Genomic DNA, 15,845 nt, shown 5'->3' with positions numbered 1-15,845 from the left:
TCTTTGTACTGTAATTCAGCCCCTTGCAGTGCGACCCTGATATGGCTTTTGGAAAAACATCTATAGGCTTGGATTTAAATCGTGTGACCATTGTCATAAAACAGAACGACAATTTAACATAAATTTAGAAATTTAAACGTACGACATTCTTGCAATGGAGGTTAGATAATTTCGTTTTTCTCAGTTATTATATCTTCTCATGTTAGATAATTTCGTTGTTTCTCAGTTAGCATTTGCAAGTAAAAAAAGCAAATTGTGTAACGTCTTGCAAAGTACTGTAGTAAGCTTACTCAAACATCAAAAGAATTTTTCCTTTTTATGCATCCCATGTAAAACTAAATCATAACACGAACAACACACGCCAATATTTAAAATGATAAATTGCTAATGACAAATATGCCTTCAACCTGCACGATCGTTGGCCACAATATTACTGTAAAAGAAGTGGACCTAGTCTTTCCCACAATATCTTATCTCTTGGTTACATACAACTTAATCTAACCTTTCTCTTAATTTGTGTATACCATTTTCACTTTAATATCCTGGTAAAAGGTATTCGGTAAACCCTTTATTTGGCAAAATTATTAATTATTTTATTCACTCATCACGGTAAAAAGCATTGTTACACGTTAAAGGAAAAAAAACTAAAGGTAAAAGAGGATTTAAAATACTACAAAACCATCCTTTTTGACGTGCGACTTCTTACTTTTATGCTAAATGTCAGACTTTGTTAATAGTTCTTACTTTTATGCTAAATATCAGACCTTTGTTAATACTATTAAAACGTGTGACTGTTTCACAGTTATAAACGGCTTGATTTAATTGTGCAGTATCTTTTAAACTTCTTTTTCATCCTCACCAGAACGACCATCACTTCTGTTAGTTGTTTGGCTAAAAAAACGTGGAACAGTTCACCCAACCGGAGTAAACTTTCAGAACCAAATCCGAATAAAAGTATCAACTTCGGCTTTGTCGCTGGCCAAGCTACATTTCTAAAGAAAGCACCATCTAGTAAACAACCACGCTATCTTATGTGTAACCTTTAGTTGTAAGCGCTGCGCAATAAACTGTACAATAAAAGGGCTTCGTGAACTGTATCTCGACATATTACAGTTGCACCATTTATAAGTCAAGCTCATGATTTAAGGTCTAATAATTTTAAATATTCTATTTAACCTTGTTGTTATTAAAAAGAATGGATGGTTAAAAAAATATATTAAATAAATAAATTTCTCTAAACAATAGTCGTTATAAAAAATTTTAATTAAACCCAAAACTCCTACAACAAAACATCGGTTAATCCATTTCATTTTAATGAAAAAGCTATAAGTAATTAGGTTTTATTCCAACCCACATATAGCTAGTTTATGACTAGCTAGCTATATGTGGGTTGGAATAAAACCTAATTACTTATGAAAGTTTACTCCGGTTGGGTGAACTGTTCCACGTTTTTTTAGCCAAACAACTAACAGAAGTGATGGTCGTTCTGGTGAGGATGAAAAAGAAGTTTAAAAGATACTGCACAATTAAATCAAGCCGCTTATAACTGTGAAACAGTCACACGTTTTAATAGTATTAACAAAGGTCTGATATTTAGCATAAAAGTAAGAACTATTAACAAAGTCTGACATTTAGCAAAACGCGTCCCCTTGAAACGCGTACCCTGTTTGATAAAAAAGTACCCAATGATTTTGGGTGTTGAATACCCAATTTTGCTAACAGGGTAAATGTTACCAACATTTTAAACATATTTACACTGAGGCGTTACTGTTTCTTTAATATTAACTATAGTTTGGATAAAGGTTACACATAAGGTAGCGTACGTGGTTGGCTTTCCTAGAAATGTTGCTTAGCTAGTAACAAAGCCGAAGTTGAGACTGTTTGGACTTTCTTTTGAAAGTTACTCGTCGTGTCTGAACTGTTCCACGTTTTAAGCTTTATCAAGCAACTAATCCGACACAGGTTTTTTGTTTTAGAAGTACACAAATCTGAATAGGAATAGCACGCCGTATTGTGACGTCATAATCGCGTCTGTCGAGTGCATTCAAGAAATTGTTTAGGCACTGTTCTTTTTGTCAGAAGTCAAACTGTAGGTCAGTGGTTCTCAACCTTTTCATGCTTCGTGTCCCTCATGGTCCCCCTGCTTATAAAATGCTTAGGATTGTATTTTAGTGTTAATTCACGTAAATAACAAATACAGCCTTCAATCAACGATTAAAAACACTTCATTTCTAAAAAAACTAATAAATAAGTAATTTTAATTGAAATTAACATAGTTAGTTATTACAAAGCTTATTCTTGGACTCCGCCAAGGTATTTATAACATTCGGCTCTGTTTTCTAGTGAGCCAAGCGATGTCACTACATTTGTCGAGATGATTACTCAATTGTCGTTTTTGTTGCGTTACTATTAGCATACTTGACAAATAAGCGGTGTATAAACTCGCTAAATATTGGCCTCAAATTGACCATGAGCAACCCTGCAGTGCAATTCATGCGTTTTACGAGGGAATGTTTCATTTGCATCTAAACGCCCTTTTGCAAAATCGTTGCACACGCCAGTTGCTCGCCCAACAGCATTTACCAGACACTTAATGATTCGGCGAAGGGTATTGGAAAGTATTAGGTCGCCCGGAAAAACGCCGACGCCGCATTTCATGGCTACGTATGAAGCAGCACAATTGTTCCCCACAGCGCCAGGCCTTTAACCAAACTTGCCCCTAGCGTACGTTCAATTAGGCGGCGTAACTTTTCGCGATAAAACGAATAAAAAAGATCCCATAATCTACTTTTAACATACAAACTGATGAGTTAAAGCAGGTGTCAGAAAAATGTGTACAAAACTTTACAAGAAAGGTTTATAGTCATAATAAAAAACACAAATTTAATTTAACTGGAAAGTTTCAAAAATGGTTACACTTTGGTTGTGCAATAGTTAGCTCAGTGGTTCTTAAGCTTTTTTCAAAAGATTACGAAACGGGCCCCTAGCATTTTTTTCAGTTTAAGAACCACTGATCTAGCTAGAGAGTTATGTCGATGGCCCACGGTGGATACTGTAGATTATATGCTTGAAGGTTGATACTGTGGATTATATTCTGCTGTAGGTTATATGCTTGAAGTTATGAACAAGAAAATTAAATTGTTGAAAGACTTGCCAAAATCTGTCGGGTAGCGGTATCGTAACAAAATATCCGCTTTTCTGCGGAGTCAAATTACAATCAAACATGCGCCGTCGCGATTTAGAACTACTACGTTTTGTGTAGTCCAAAACTTGGTTCATTGAAGTTGCGCTGAAAACCACGCAACTAATAGGTTGTTTAAAAGTCTGTTATTGCAGTGAAACAGTCAGACGTTTTCATAAAGTTAATCAAACGTATGGAAAAACGTCACATGTTAAACAGGCTGTTAGTGTAGTAATTTAACTTTAGAAACAACAAAAATTGGTGTTAAATTGAGGGAAAGCTGTTTACAGGTTATTTACTTCCATGCAATTATTTGAAGCATTGAAAGTATTTAGACATGTGGTTTAAACATTTGTATTTTAAAAATCCATAATCTTGTTTTTATTAATAAACGTTTACAAAAAAAAATAAAATTCACGATTTCATTCATTTACCCTCGTTGGGCCATCACAGAAGTATATAACATTGATAAATGTTTAAATTTTTTGGTTTTTTTTTTGTGTACAACAATTCACTAAAGTTATGGTTGTATATTCAGTGTGAGGTGGTTCTCGCAGATTGCAGATAAGTAATAATATCCCAACAAAATATGGAGAAACATCTTAATATTTGAATAAAGTAAGCCTTGCCAAATTTTAAATTTCATTCAAAAACTTTAGTGCTCCAAATTGAAACGAATTTTCGCGTGAAGCAGTTTGGTGTGGTTTTTATTGGTTACAGAAGAACAATATGTTATATTATTATTTATCGAAAAGATAGAAATACTGTTTTTTTTTAATTGTCGAATTTTTAAATTTTGTGCTTCTCATTACTAAATATATTTTTCAAATGTTTTGCTGAGAAACCGTAAAACAAAACTTTAAGAGTTAAGCAGCAAAAACACAAGCAGCTCTTTCACATGATTTTGGGGTATGCGAGAAAGATTTCGCACCACTTTCTAAATCCAAGCAAATGAATAATTTTTTTCTAAAACTAAAAGCTTAGACTGGCCAGGGAACTCACTTGACCTGATCTCAATCGATTAATCTTTGTTTAATTGTTAAATCCAGTATGGAAAAATGCGATTTGTCTTCAAAATTCAAACTTAACAAAGCCATGAAGTTTGATATAAAGCCCCTGTAGTTCAAGAAACCCAAAACATATTTCTTTGATCAAAACAAAAAAGTTTGAAACAGGTGTTTCACCTCTTGTTTTAAAACTGGTTTTAAAACATTTTGTGGAAAAAATTTCAACAAAAAATAAAATTTTGTGTTTTTGATACTTAAGTGGAGTCTTTGGGACTTGACTGTAGGTTTTGTATTTGATTGGGGTGTCGCGAAACCGTTTCTCAGCTGTTTACCATTCGCTTTGTTCTTCTTAGGATAAAAGCAACTCAATACTCGCTGGCATGAATGAACGTTTAGTTCGGTTGTTAGAAAAACAACGCACCTCTAATAAAACGCTTGATCAGCGTTGTTGGGCATGCCTAAGGTGGATAAAGGTGGAAACTAGGATCTGAAATGGAATAGAAAAAATATATTATAACGACACAATTCAGAGTAAATGCCACAAGCCATAACGCTATGAGACCTTTCCTAATTTTAAATTTCGGGCGTCACTACAAGGAACATTAGTGTAGTTGGATTGATAAAAACATGAAACACCATTGAACCTATGTCCTTGGTCAGAATAAACTGATTACATTTTTTCAGAATAAAAAATAAGATAGAATGAGAAGTCTTATGAAAGACATTCCTATTATAACACAAGATCAACTGTCTGTTGATGATTATCAAGTACACTGTGATATTACATTACAGAACCTCGGTGTGAGAAAAGCTGTCTTAAAGGGCATTGAAGGAAACTTTGCTCAAAAGTAAGTGAAATAAACTCTTTGTTGAACTATTGATTTATGCTGTCCATCAGATGTGTCATCTCTTTATAAAAATAAATGAAGTAATTTGTTTCGCGACTATTTACTTTGAATCAATCATAATATGTTATTATTTCATCATCTTAAATTGTTTAAAAAATGCCCTAATGACTGACAAACTTTACATATCTATATAGTGTAGAAAAAATAGAAAATAAGTCAATGTTTTTTTTAACCTTTTATCGGTTGTAGCCCCCTTGAAATAAGTTTTATGACATGGCCTGGTGCCCACTTGTTTGGCCCTTTTAGAAAACCTTATATTATGGCGAGAAGCATGCATCGCAAAACACACCAGACCTCATAAGTTTGGATTGTAATGTGATGCATTTTGTTGTTTAACGCAACCAAATACCATGTCTCTTTATTACCACTATACACAGGCATGAAAGATGGAGGCAACTTGAAAACGAAGCCAACATTCTTTCTTACATTCAAAGTGGAAGATATGAATTTCAACATAATATCGTGAAGTTTTATGGCATATTTCAGTCAAGGGAGATATTCAGGTAACACAGTTGGACCACAACAGTTTTTAACACGTAGGAGTAAATGTGGGTCTAATCGCATTAGACAACCTATAGCCACGCCATGCAATTAATTAACAGCAGCAGTTAAAATATATATCAGACAGTAGCAAATAATAGGGGAGGTTGCTATGGGGGACATGGCCAACCCCCCACCCCATACTGTAAAGTGCAAATGTATATGTATATATATAATAAAAGTGATGCTTTTTTATTATGCTTGTTTACGTCACGTTAAGATGGACATTTGTCACGTCATAATTTGACATAACTTTGTGACGCATTCCTAAAAAGATATTTCGTGTTAACTAAAATGCTGGATCAGCGTCTAAAGAGGCTAAGGCAACTGGAGTGCTGATTATATCACGTAAAAATATTAAAAAAGGAGTATTAGTAAAAATATATCATGCACACAGAACACCGTACTATTTTTAAAATGACCAAACGCATTGTTAAAAAGTTGCAACTTCAAATTTTAAAGGGTGTTTCTTGAGCGTGAAGACATGTACAACTGTGAAGAACTTATGACTCGTCTATCAAAATGTGTTATTTCGCCGCAGACGATTGACATTTTTAAGAGCAGTGTGGTGCACGGTGTAAGTAAATGTTGTTCTTCTTTGTGCATGCAACCCCATACATATCAATTGATGTGGGTATTTATTATAAATAAGCTAAGCTTAACGTCTAAAGCAGGGGTTCTTCAACTTTTTTTAATAAGGATCCTAAAAATATTTTGGTTAGCGTACACACCCTGAAATTTTGCAGAGATGGCGTCATCAATTAGCGTCATGAAATAAGCTAGCCTAAAAAACCTGCGAATTTAGGTCGTGCAAATATAAAACTTTTTTCAAACCGTATACTAAGATTTTCATGAGTCCATGGACCTTAATGCTGAGCCGCCTACTTCTAAGGCACCCATGGAGCAGTAATAATTCAGGCAAAAGGAGGAAATGTTTCGCACTCAACTGAAGTCATTTCTCAAAACTGCCGGTATAGGCATTCAACAAGTATTTGACAGTTCGTTTATTCTTGTTTAGGTGCTAGACGCAATGCAGTTTCTACATACTCGCACTCCGAAAGTTTACCATCTTAACCTGACCCGAAAAACAGTTTCTATCACTGCTATGGACCTTGTGACAAAGGTAATATGCTTACGGGACAACTAGACTGTAAAGTATGCTAAACTGATTTATACGTTATCGGCAAAATGCAAATGTCTTTTAGGAAAATAGCATCTCCAACAGCGATGGATTAAGGGTGTGTAAGGGTGGACAATAGCGCCACAAAGTTACGTCAAACAACAATTATCCCTTTTATTCTCGATCCCGTGTGCAATTATACAACTAAGACTTAATCTAACTGCGCGAACGGCTAACAAATTGAGTTTATATGGTTTAAATTCGAAAAACTAGATTTAGATTAATACAATACGTGACACATTAAGCACATAAAAGAAATTCGCATATTCCTCGAAGGAATGGCATTTACAGTCTAATTTAACTTAAATTGCACTTTATAGAGTTTATGTGTCACACAGCGCAACACGCCATAGTTGCAAACGCTTTTTGACTAAATAGCTTTTCTTAAAACTGCAAAAACTATAAAAATAACGGTTATAACAATGAACATAATTGCCGTTAGGTCTATTGCTATATAGTAAAAGTCAACAAAATTATCCTTCTTTGACGCGTCTTTGTTTGCCAGACTTCGTCTAATTTTTGGAATTATCTAATTAATTAATACTTAAATTTACTCGTATGTATATGGATTATTTTTACAGGTCACTTCATTTGAGTATGCAATCTTTTCTAAAGGTAAAATCTATTTGTTTAATATATGAACATACAAATGTTTTGTAGCGAACCTACCGATGTGCATCCACGTTCATCGAAGCGTGCAGATCGCCTTTTTCCTATTTCGCAATTGTACATTTATAAACGCGTGTATGTGCTGTACTACCCTCTTTACCTTAACTTACCCATGTCGCAGCTACGCAACAAAGCAACCAACCGCTTAGGTATCAACATTTAAATAGCACCTTTATTTGAACAATCATTTCACTTAGCTTTTAGTTTCACGTATTAAAATCCAGCTTGATTTGCAAACGTCAAACAGTAATAAATGATTTGCGACTTGTGCTCAATCTCAAATTATTTTTTATTATCTGTTTAACAAACTTTAACCGCACCACGACCGATAGTCCTCAAACGGTTCTTTGCCATAAAATATTAACCTAATAAAGTTGCAAACGCGTTCGATTTCGAAAAATGTTCTTAAAAAGCAAAACCTTAAAACGAAACATTAGCAAGCAAACTGTTTAGCCTGCACAGCGTTGAGAAATAGGCAACTATTTTAACCAAAATGTAATAAAATCAGAAAGACGTCCGACTTAACAGTTTGCTTCACCTAAAAGAAATTGACCTAAGTGTTATTGGATGCAACATTGGTTTTCTTCGCAGAAGCAAAAGGGAAACCACTTCTTCCGCCAGATACCGAGCACCTTCCAATTGAAGCAAGCACTTGGAAGAAGCGAAAGACCTTCGGCAATGGTTGGGACGAGTACAGGTTGGAAAATGTTTTGAAGCTACACGTTTAGCACCATTGTATCTGTTAAAGCAGTGGTTCTCAACCTGTGGTACGCGTACCACTACGCGTGGTACGTGAAGTCATTTTGGGTGGTACGCAGTCAGTATGTTTTTAAATGAAATAATAGTTTTACAAAACATTTTTTTTTTCTATTGTAATAAACTATACATTTTGATAGGAATTATTATCTTTCCGGAACACCTATGCAAATTTATTTTACGACATCATAGAAAAACAACAAAGAATCATAAAACTTGACTACCGGTGTCTCTTGTAAAGTTAGAAAAAGGGACACTTTTTCGAGAGTTGGCCGAATTTGTTTCGCAATTTTCGAGCTTGTTGGTACGCAATAAGATTATAGAACCTCAAGGTGGTACGCGGTGACAAAAAGGTTGAGAATCACTGTGTTAAAGTGAAGCTACACGTTTTTTTTTTTTTTTTTTTAAACAAAAAGTGCGCTACAAAAAGCACATACTGCCAAAATATGTTTCAAATCCTTCGCTTAACAAATTATAACGTTTTTTTCTGACGCAGATTCCAAAACTAAATTTCCTGACATGTCTCAACCTATAGCAACCCTAAGCTGATGTCCCATATAGCTCACTTTATGATCACATGATATGCATTCGGCTGACCATACAGTGTTGTGCCGCAATACTATCCAAATTAGCCCTGATTTGTGGACGCCTAAATTGCATAATACGGTTTAAAATTTGGTCTTTGTATTAGCGGTATTAAATTTTAAACATGCTTAAAATAACTTGTTCGTTGGTTACTTATCTAGTATACGCTTTTTAAATATTTTAATACAGTTATCGACCGTAACGTGATCTGAAGTTATTCAGACGTCATTTGTGGTTTGAAATTATATATCAAGCTTAGACTATTTACTATTACTTTTGTTCTTTAAAGCTTTGGAAAATTATTGGAATGGATGTTTGTAACCAGTGGTAACAAGGAAGAGATGGATTCCGACTTAAGTCAAGCTATAAAAGATCTAATGTCTTCAGATCAACAAAAACGTCCTACCTTCGACGGTTTGTAGCTATTGCTTACTAATAGAAATCACTATGTTAAAAATAAGATCAAGCTTTGGCATCGCTTGAAATTGGAAACGCCCTAGTACCACAGTACAAAGGACCTGGGCGTGTGTATCATGTTACGATGTTTTTGCACATAACAAAATTCCACTAGGGGTAACCTTTAAAAGAGGAAAGATTTCTATTTTTTCTGAAACTTTCAAACCTAATACGCAGTTTCATACAAGAATTTCAATAAAAACCTAAACACCGCAACATATAATTATTACTCCTGACAGCAGGAGCTACACGTTTGAAATAAGGGAAAATAATATAACGACCTCCGGTCAAACCGGGCCCGTCGTTCTACCAAATGAGCTACAAAGGTTAAAGAAAGGCTAGGTTACAGTTGTTCAACACATATGTGTGCGTATCTTTCATTAAATGAATACTGTACTTCAGATCCACTTCAATGTCCGGTTGCTTGTACTAACAGACTGTAGCAAGCATTGGCCTTTGATTGATTCTTAACTCGCTCCTCTGAGCCTGTGTGGTTCATTAGGTAGAACGAAGGTCCCAGTATGGCCGGAGGTCGTGAGTTCGAACCTCACCGTAGGCTAGTTGTTTTTCTAGCTTGCCCTGCTTTCATCAATGATCGACAGATTCGATAAGTCTGTGATGCCAGTGTGCTAGTAATACGTAAGCCATATTCGTTGCTCGAGAAGCAGCTCCAGAAGAGCTAGACCACAGTTGTTGAACACATATGTCAGTGTATTTTTCAATAACACATATATCTTGATGTTTAATTCTTGAAAAGTATTGATTTTGTTTACCTTTAAATTATGTGCTACAAACATGTTTATAGTTGGCAAATAAAATTTATTTTTTAATATGAAGAACTGCAAATTCGACTTTCTCAGCAACGTGTGTCCATGGCGATGTTGGATGTAGACAAAGAATCTATTTTGGAGGCTTGCAAGTCAAGTTCTATACAGGCAAGAGTTTTAATGTCTGCACAACGCGTCGATGTTTTTTGATGTGTCTGAGCAGTGGTTTTAACCCCATTTAACAATAGTCCGTGTCATCATTACTTGATTGTAAATCACCACTGAATAATGTCTAAATGGAGTAATAGGAAGAAATATTTTGTGTCCTTCACGAGGGTCAACACACTAAAAGGTTAAGGACATCCGGCATATATACGGTGCTGTATTTCATACGCAGTCTAAAACGCAAACCTAAATAAGTTATCAAAGGTATACAAAACTGAAACGGGTTTGGCTAACTAAACACGTTATTCGCCCTTTCTTTCAGCCAATATTTTAGGCTAATTTTTGTTTGTAAAAAGGTTCAGTAATGAAAAGTCAGTTTGTTGATGGAATTTCTTAAAATCTTTAAATACGCCGCTGGTTAGCAGAAAAAGTACTTTCAGCTTGTGGCTGACTATAGTCTAAAAAATTAACAGAGCGAATTTTTTGCTGGTTGTTTTGTTAGCCTGCCCTGCTTGCATCATTGATCGACAGATTCAGTTAGTCTGTGATGGCTTCCGGTGTAGTAATCAGTTAATAACAACCTACGACCACCAACACTTTAATGCCTCAAGCGCTACCTCAATTGTCAGAGAAATGACCACTATTGACTTGATCAGAAATTGCCGACTATTTTTATGGATAATAGAAGAACTTTTGGTCCATAGAAGAACTAGTCACACCCTTCGTCTGTACTTTAAACATAGCAAAAAAAGATATATTAAAATAGGAAAAATGATGGGTTTTATGTAAAGCAATACTTAAATAAAAAACTTTTTAGTTATTTTAATAATAGGGTTTAATTTTGTTTGAGAATCCAATGCCTTGGTGTAGACTTGAACTTTTCCTTTTTATAAGTGAAAAAAAAACATAAAATGTCAAAGTATTAAATCTGCTGAAAGAGTAGATGCAATTATAAAGAAAATCTAATTGCAATTGTTTCACATAGGAAGTAAAGGAAGATGTTGGTGTGGTAGAAGAATTACCAGCAGATTCGAGCCATGCGGTACCATATCCTGCGGTAAGAATTCTAAATTTGGTTTACGTATGTTTACTTTTAGGCAATATCGAATTGAGTAGTTTGCTTTTATGCTGTCTGTTTAAAACGAAATACGGCAATTCATCATCGATGTAACGCGGCCTGTTTTGGAAGTGGCTAGGTTCCTAGCTACGTCACACGCTGCCTCTGCTTTCAAGGTTTAATACCAATCGTGATCGAAGTTTCCACGGAAAACGTAAAACCTCAAACGAATTACTTTATTTTCAGTGAAGTAACCACCAACAGTTTAAAAACCGTGACGTATAGCCCACAGTGGCAGCGCAGCAAGCTGTGAAAACATAATTATCATTAGCACAACGCAACGCTATGACGTCACAATATACAAAGCAACTCGCCAAAAACGTGGAAGGAAAACAACGAAAAGTACCAAGAGTTTGGTCAACAATACATTAAAGTTCAAACTGGAAATAAATAACGTATTCAGTTAAACTAAGTCACTTATGGGTAACCAAGAGTTAGCAAAAATGCAAAGTATCTCACCGAGTTATCGACAGTTTTTTGGCATAACAGACAACAGTTGCATTTACAGCCACAATTTGCTTATTGTACATCTGCAGTATACAGATACAGTTACTTTAAAAAACTTATCTTGATGGTTTACTTTTACTTAAACACCTTTAAGTATACATTTACCAGTCAAGCAAAATAACTTACGGTACAACAAATTCAACTGAAACAGCTTACAAAAATGGCGAACAAAATGATAAAGTATCACAATGCGCAACCATGCATCACATGTAATATTTTAACAGTAGCGGAGCGCGGAGGAATTATTACAATCGTTTTAGCTCATCTTAAAAATGTTGTAGCAGTTGGCGGCATTTAAATCTCCAACTTTTATAAATTATTATTAATGAATTCCAACGTTTTTATTCGTACCTCTTAAAAAATTTTTGCAGACTACCACGGATCCCATTGTACAGTTTGTAAACCACTGTAATAAGTTGTAGCTAGAACCTGACTTTTGAAATACCCGTACAACAGGTTTAGACTGGTTTAAATTAGTAAAAAAGGTATTTAAACTTTAGTTAATTTTTATATTTTTTCTTATTACGTATATTTTTTTCTTATACGTAGCCAGGGGGGCCTGAGAGGTCATGCTCCCCCCCCCCCCAAAAAAAAAAATTATAAATATTTTACTCTTAATCATTTGTTTTGTAGCATTTATGAGCAGTACAACAACAGTCGATCACAGGCATGTAACACCTTCAATTGCCATGCACTGTTACGTCACAAACGTTGCAGTTAATATTAGGTTTGCCAAACATTGACGTAGTTTTACTACTTTTAGTCAGTTTTTTGCTCTTTGAATGTTTTTTGAGTTTTGCGTTAACACTCAGTCAGTTGCTGCTAGAAGCGTTTTACTAGCATTGCTCTTTGTGTTCGTTACAGAAGTTAATACAGTGACAAAAGCTAAACAAAAAAGTTTTTTGTCCCCCCCCCCAAACATTTTCGCCTGGCTACGCCACTGCTATGAAGCGCTAGGGACTTTCTTAGTTGCCTAGTGGCTAATCAATCTCTAGTTAGACCAGTACTTGTCAACCGTTTTTGGAACAGTACACACTTTTACGTTTACTGAAGACCTTGTACACCCCAGTCCATGCAATGCATTAAACTTATAAAAGCATACACCCGGTTGAGATACAAAAAAAATTATTAACCCTTATGAAGAATCAAGAGAAATATTTAGTTATGATGTAACAAACGGAATATAGTATCTTGCAAGCTACGTATACGCGTAAATACATGTTGTGCCATGTGTTGTACACTTCATTCAGTCCGGTAATGACACCTGGTCAAAGTTTATTGTAATAAGGTATCTTGTACACCCTATCAATGTGATACACTCTTTAACACTTCTGGTACACCCTGAGGTGTACAATACATCCGGCTGAAAAGCACTGACTTATACTACAGGTGTGGGCCACACCTGGCCGCAAATGTTTGTAAGTTTTGTAAACTTTAGTAGAAAATACACAATATTTACCTCGCTTTTCGTGAATGCTTCACATGTGTTTCGTTCAGCCGTAGAACGGTATCAGCAATATATTTCCAAAAATCACAAGTAAATCTAATCTACGTAAATTTTTGAACTGGTTACGTGAAGCGTTTTTATTCACATTTTCAAATCATTCAAACGCATAAAGCTGTTTTAAATTATTTATTTTTGATGTAGTTCTATTAATTATATAAATCAATCCATAAGCCCCTTCTGCGCAGACTCTTTGTTTTTTATCGCGAAAGCGAACAAGCGTATTTTTACTGTACATAGACTGGACCAAGCAATAGGAGGAACAATGGAAATGTTGGAGTACCACCAGTAGCTTTGACTGGTAACTACTTTATATCGTAATTGACATGTATCACAACATTTTTTTAACAGGATTTGGCTGCGTTTTTTTAGGACGAAGATTCGTGCCGTCGGTTAACTACCAGTATTATATTGACTCAAGTTATTGACTTGACTTATGTGCGCAAAAACTTGACTCAGGTCACTGTTATCAAATGACTTGACTAGAATTCGGGCAATATACCTTGGGCTGTAAGACTTTGCTTGCCTCGCGGCCTTTCGATGAACGACTTGCTTGCACTTAAGTCATTGAGTCAAATAACTTACTATACTCTTAACGGTTTAAATCAGAGGTTCCCAACGTTGTGGGCGTTGGCGAGTTACAAGGGGGCGTTTTGGGTCTGTTTCTAAATTGGAGGGCGCTGAATGCACATAAGTGGGCGTTACATAAAAGTACTTATAGGCTAAATTTTATAAAAAGTTCACATAAAAATAGTAACAAACAGGACTGTAGGTAACTTTTAACCTTAAATAGCAACTTTTGTACTGCGAACTTGTAGTAGTTTTCCGACCATTGTTAAGTAATAATTGACTTATGTTAAGTTGTTGGTTGTTGATGCGTTTCACAGTTTTATACGCGGCAAAATGTTTGTATATTTAAAGCAGGGGTCGCCAACTTACGGCCCGCCACCTCTTTGACAACTTGACACGAGTCCATTTTAAATACTTTTTGACGATTTTAACTTAGTACGGGCAAAACATTTTCGCGCTTCGCGCCAATGATCTTTCTACGTTCAGTTTGTTTACGTTTTAATGCTGTCTTTGGAATAAATTAGCGCTTTTTTACGGTTGCGAACAAAGGGAAAACGTATTCAAAAGTATTAGACATATATCTATAAACGCTAAGGTTATCGCGTTTCCTCAAACTAGCGTTATTACACTTTTCATTAGTAGTATGGATGAAAAAAATCCGAGGTCCGCCTGATTCACAGTTGTTCTAACATTCCAATAACACAATTCTTAGTTAACATTTTGTGCGGCCCACAGAGACCTTTCTGAGTTTGATTGGTGCCCGTGACAAGAAAAGGTTGCCGACCCCTGATAGTATTGGTGCAGAAAGTTGAATATTTCCTCGTAATGACATAACCTGGTGAATTAATGTATCCATAAATTCCTATAGTTAATGTATGTTAGACAACCTAAAATATTACGGACAGCTTATCGAAACAAAAGTGCAGACAATATGATGTTAGACAACGATTAATATGATACTTTACTGTAAAGCAAGATGAGGGGGGCGATATGAAATAATATTTAGCCCAAGGGGGCACTAGTGTCAAAAAGGTTGGGAAACACTGGTTTAAATTAAAATAATTTACGAAAAAAATTGTTTACCTTAGTTTTGCACGTAAAACATTTGCCCTTTATTTATTTAACAAAATGTTGCTTGAAATTGAATAAACTTACTAATTTTATCAAGTTAACACTTACATTTTTATTACCATTTAGTTGATTTGGCTTGCTGTTGATTAAAACTGGCATGACTTGGTCCAAATTTCCTTCACTATAACTTAACAGCGATTTAAGTATTATTAAAGTAGTATTGTAGCCTAAAAGTAGTAAACAGATTTTTAAACAAATTCTAAATTACAAAGGCTCATGTTTGTGTTTGAACAGCACACAAAAGTCCATGGTACTTTGGCGATGATCGATTGAACCTCATACGTCCTTTATTAATAAATTCAAAAAAGTACAACGAACAACATATTAAAACTATGTTTGCCTTGCAAAAATGTGTGTTTACAGATATATTTTTGGGAAAAGCATTCCGATACCTTGTTAAGCCTAAACTGCATAAAATGCGTTAGATATGAAACGTGCTTTTTTACTTTCACTTCACTAGGATCTAATCAATACCGAGTATGTTTCATCTGGGGAAGCATACTTTTGATCCTGTCGGTTCATCTTGCACTTGTAGCAGTGGGTAAGATTTTGCGTATACTAATAGGTTTTAAAACATTATGTTATATATTGATCTAAGTTGCATGTTAATTATACATATAGGCTACAAAAATTAAAAAAGATAAAATATTGTCACAGGTGATCAATTGCAAAAGTTACAAATGAATCATAATCATTATTTTTTTATTAAAAAAAGAAAATTTAAAGAACCGTAAACTACATGTTTTAACTTGCACAATATAAAGTTCAAATCGATGCAACAAACCATTGCTGTTAATTTATT

Source organism: Ascidiella aspersa, chromosome 3 (assembly GCF_963924565.1).
Source record: "Ascidiella aspersa chromosome 3, kaAscAspe10.2, whole genome shotgun sequence".
In the NCBI taxonomy this organism is placed as follows: Eukaryota; Metazoa; Chordata; class Ascidiacea; order Phlebobranchia; family Ascidiidae; genus Ascidiella; species Ascidiella aspersa.
Note: the sequence above shows the minus strand (reverse complement) of the source record.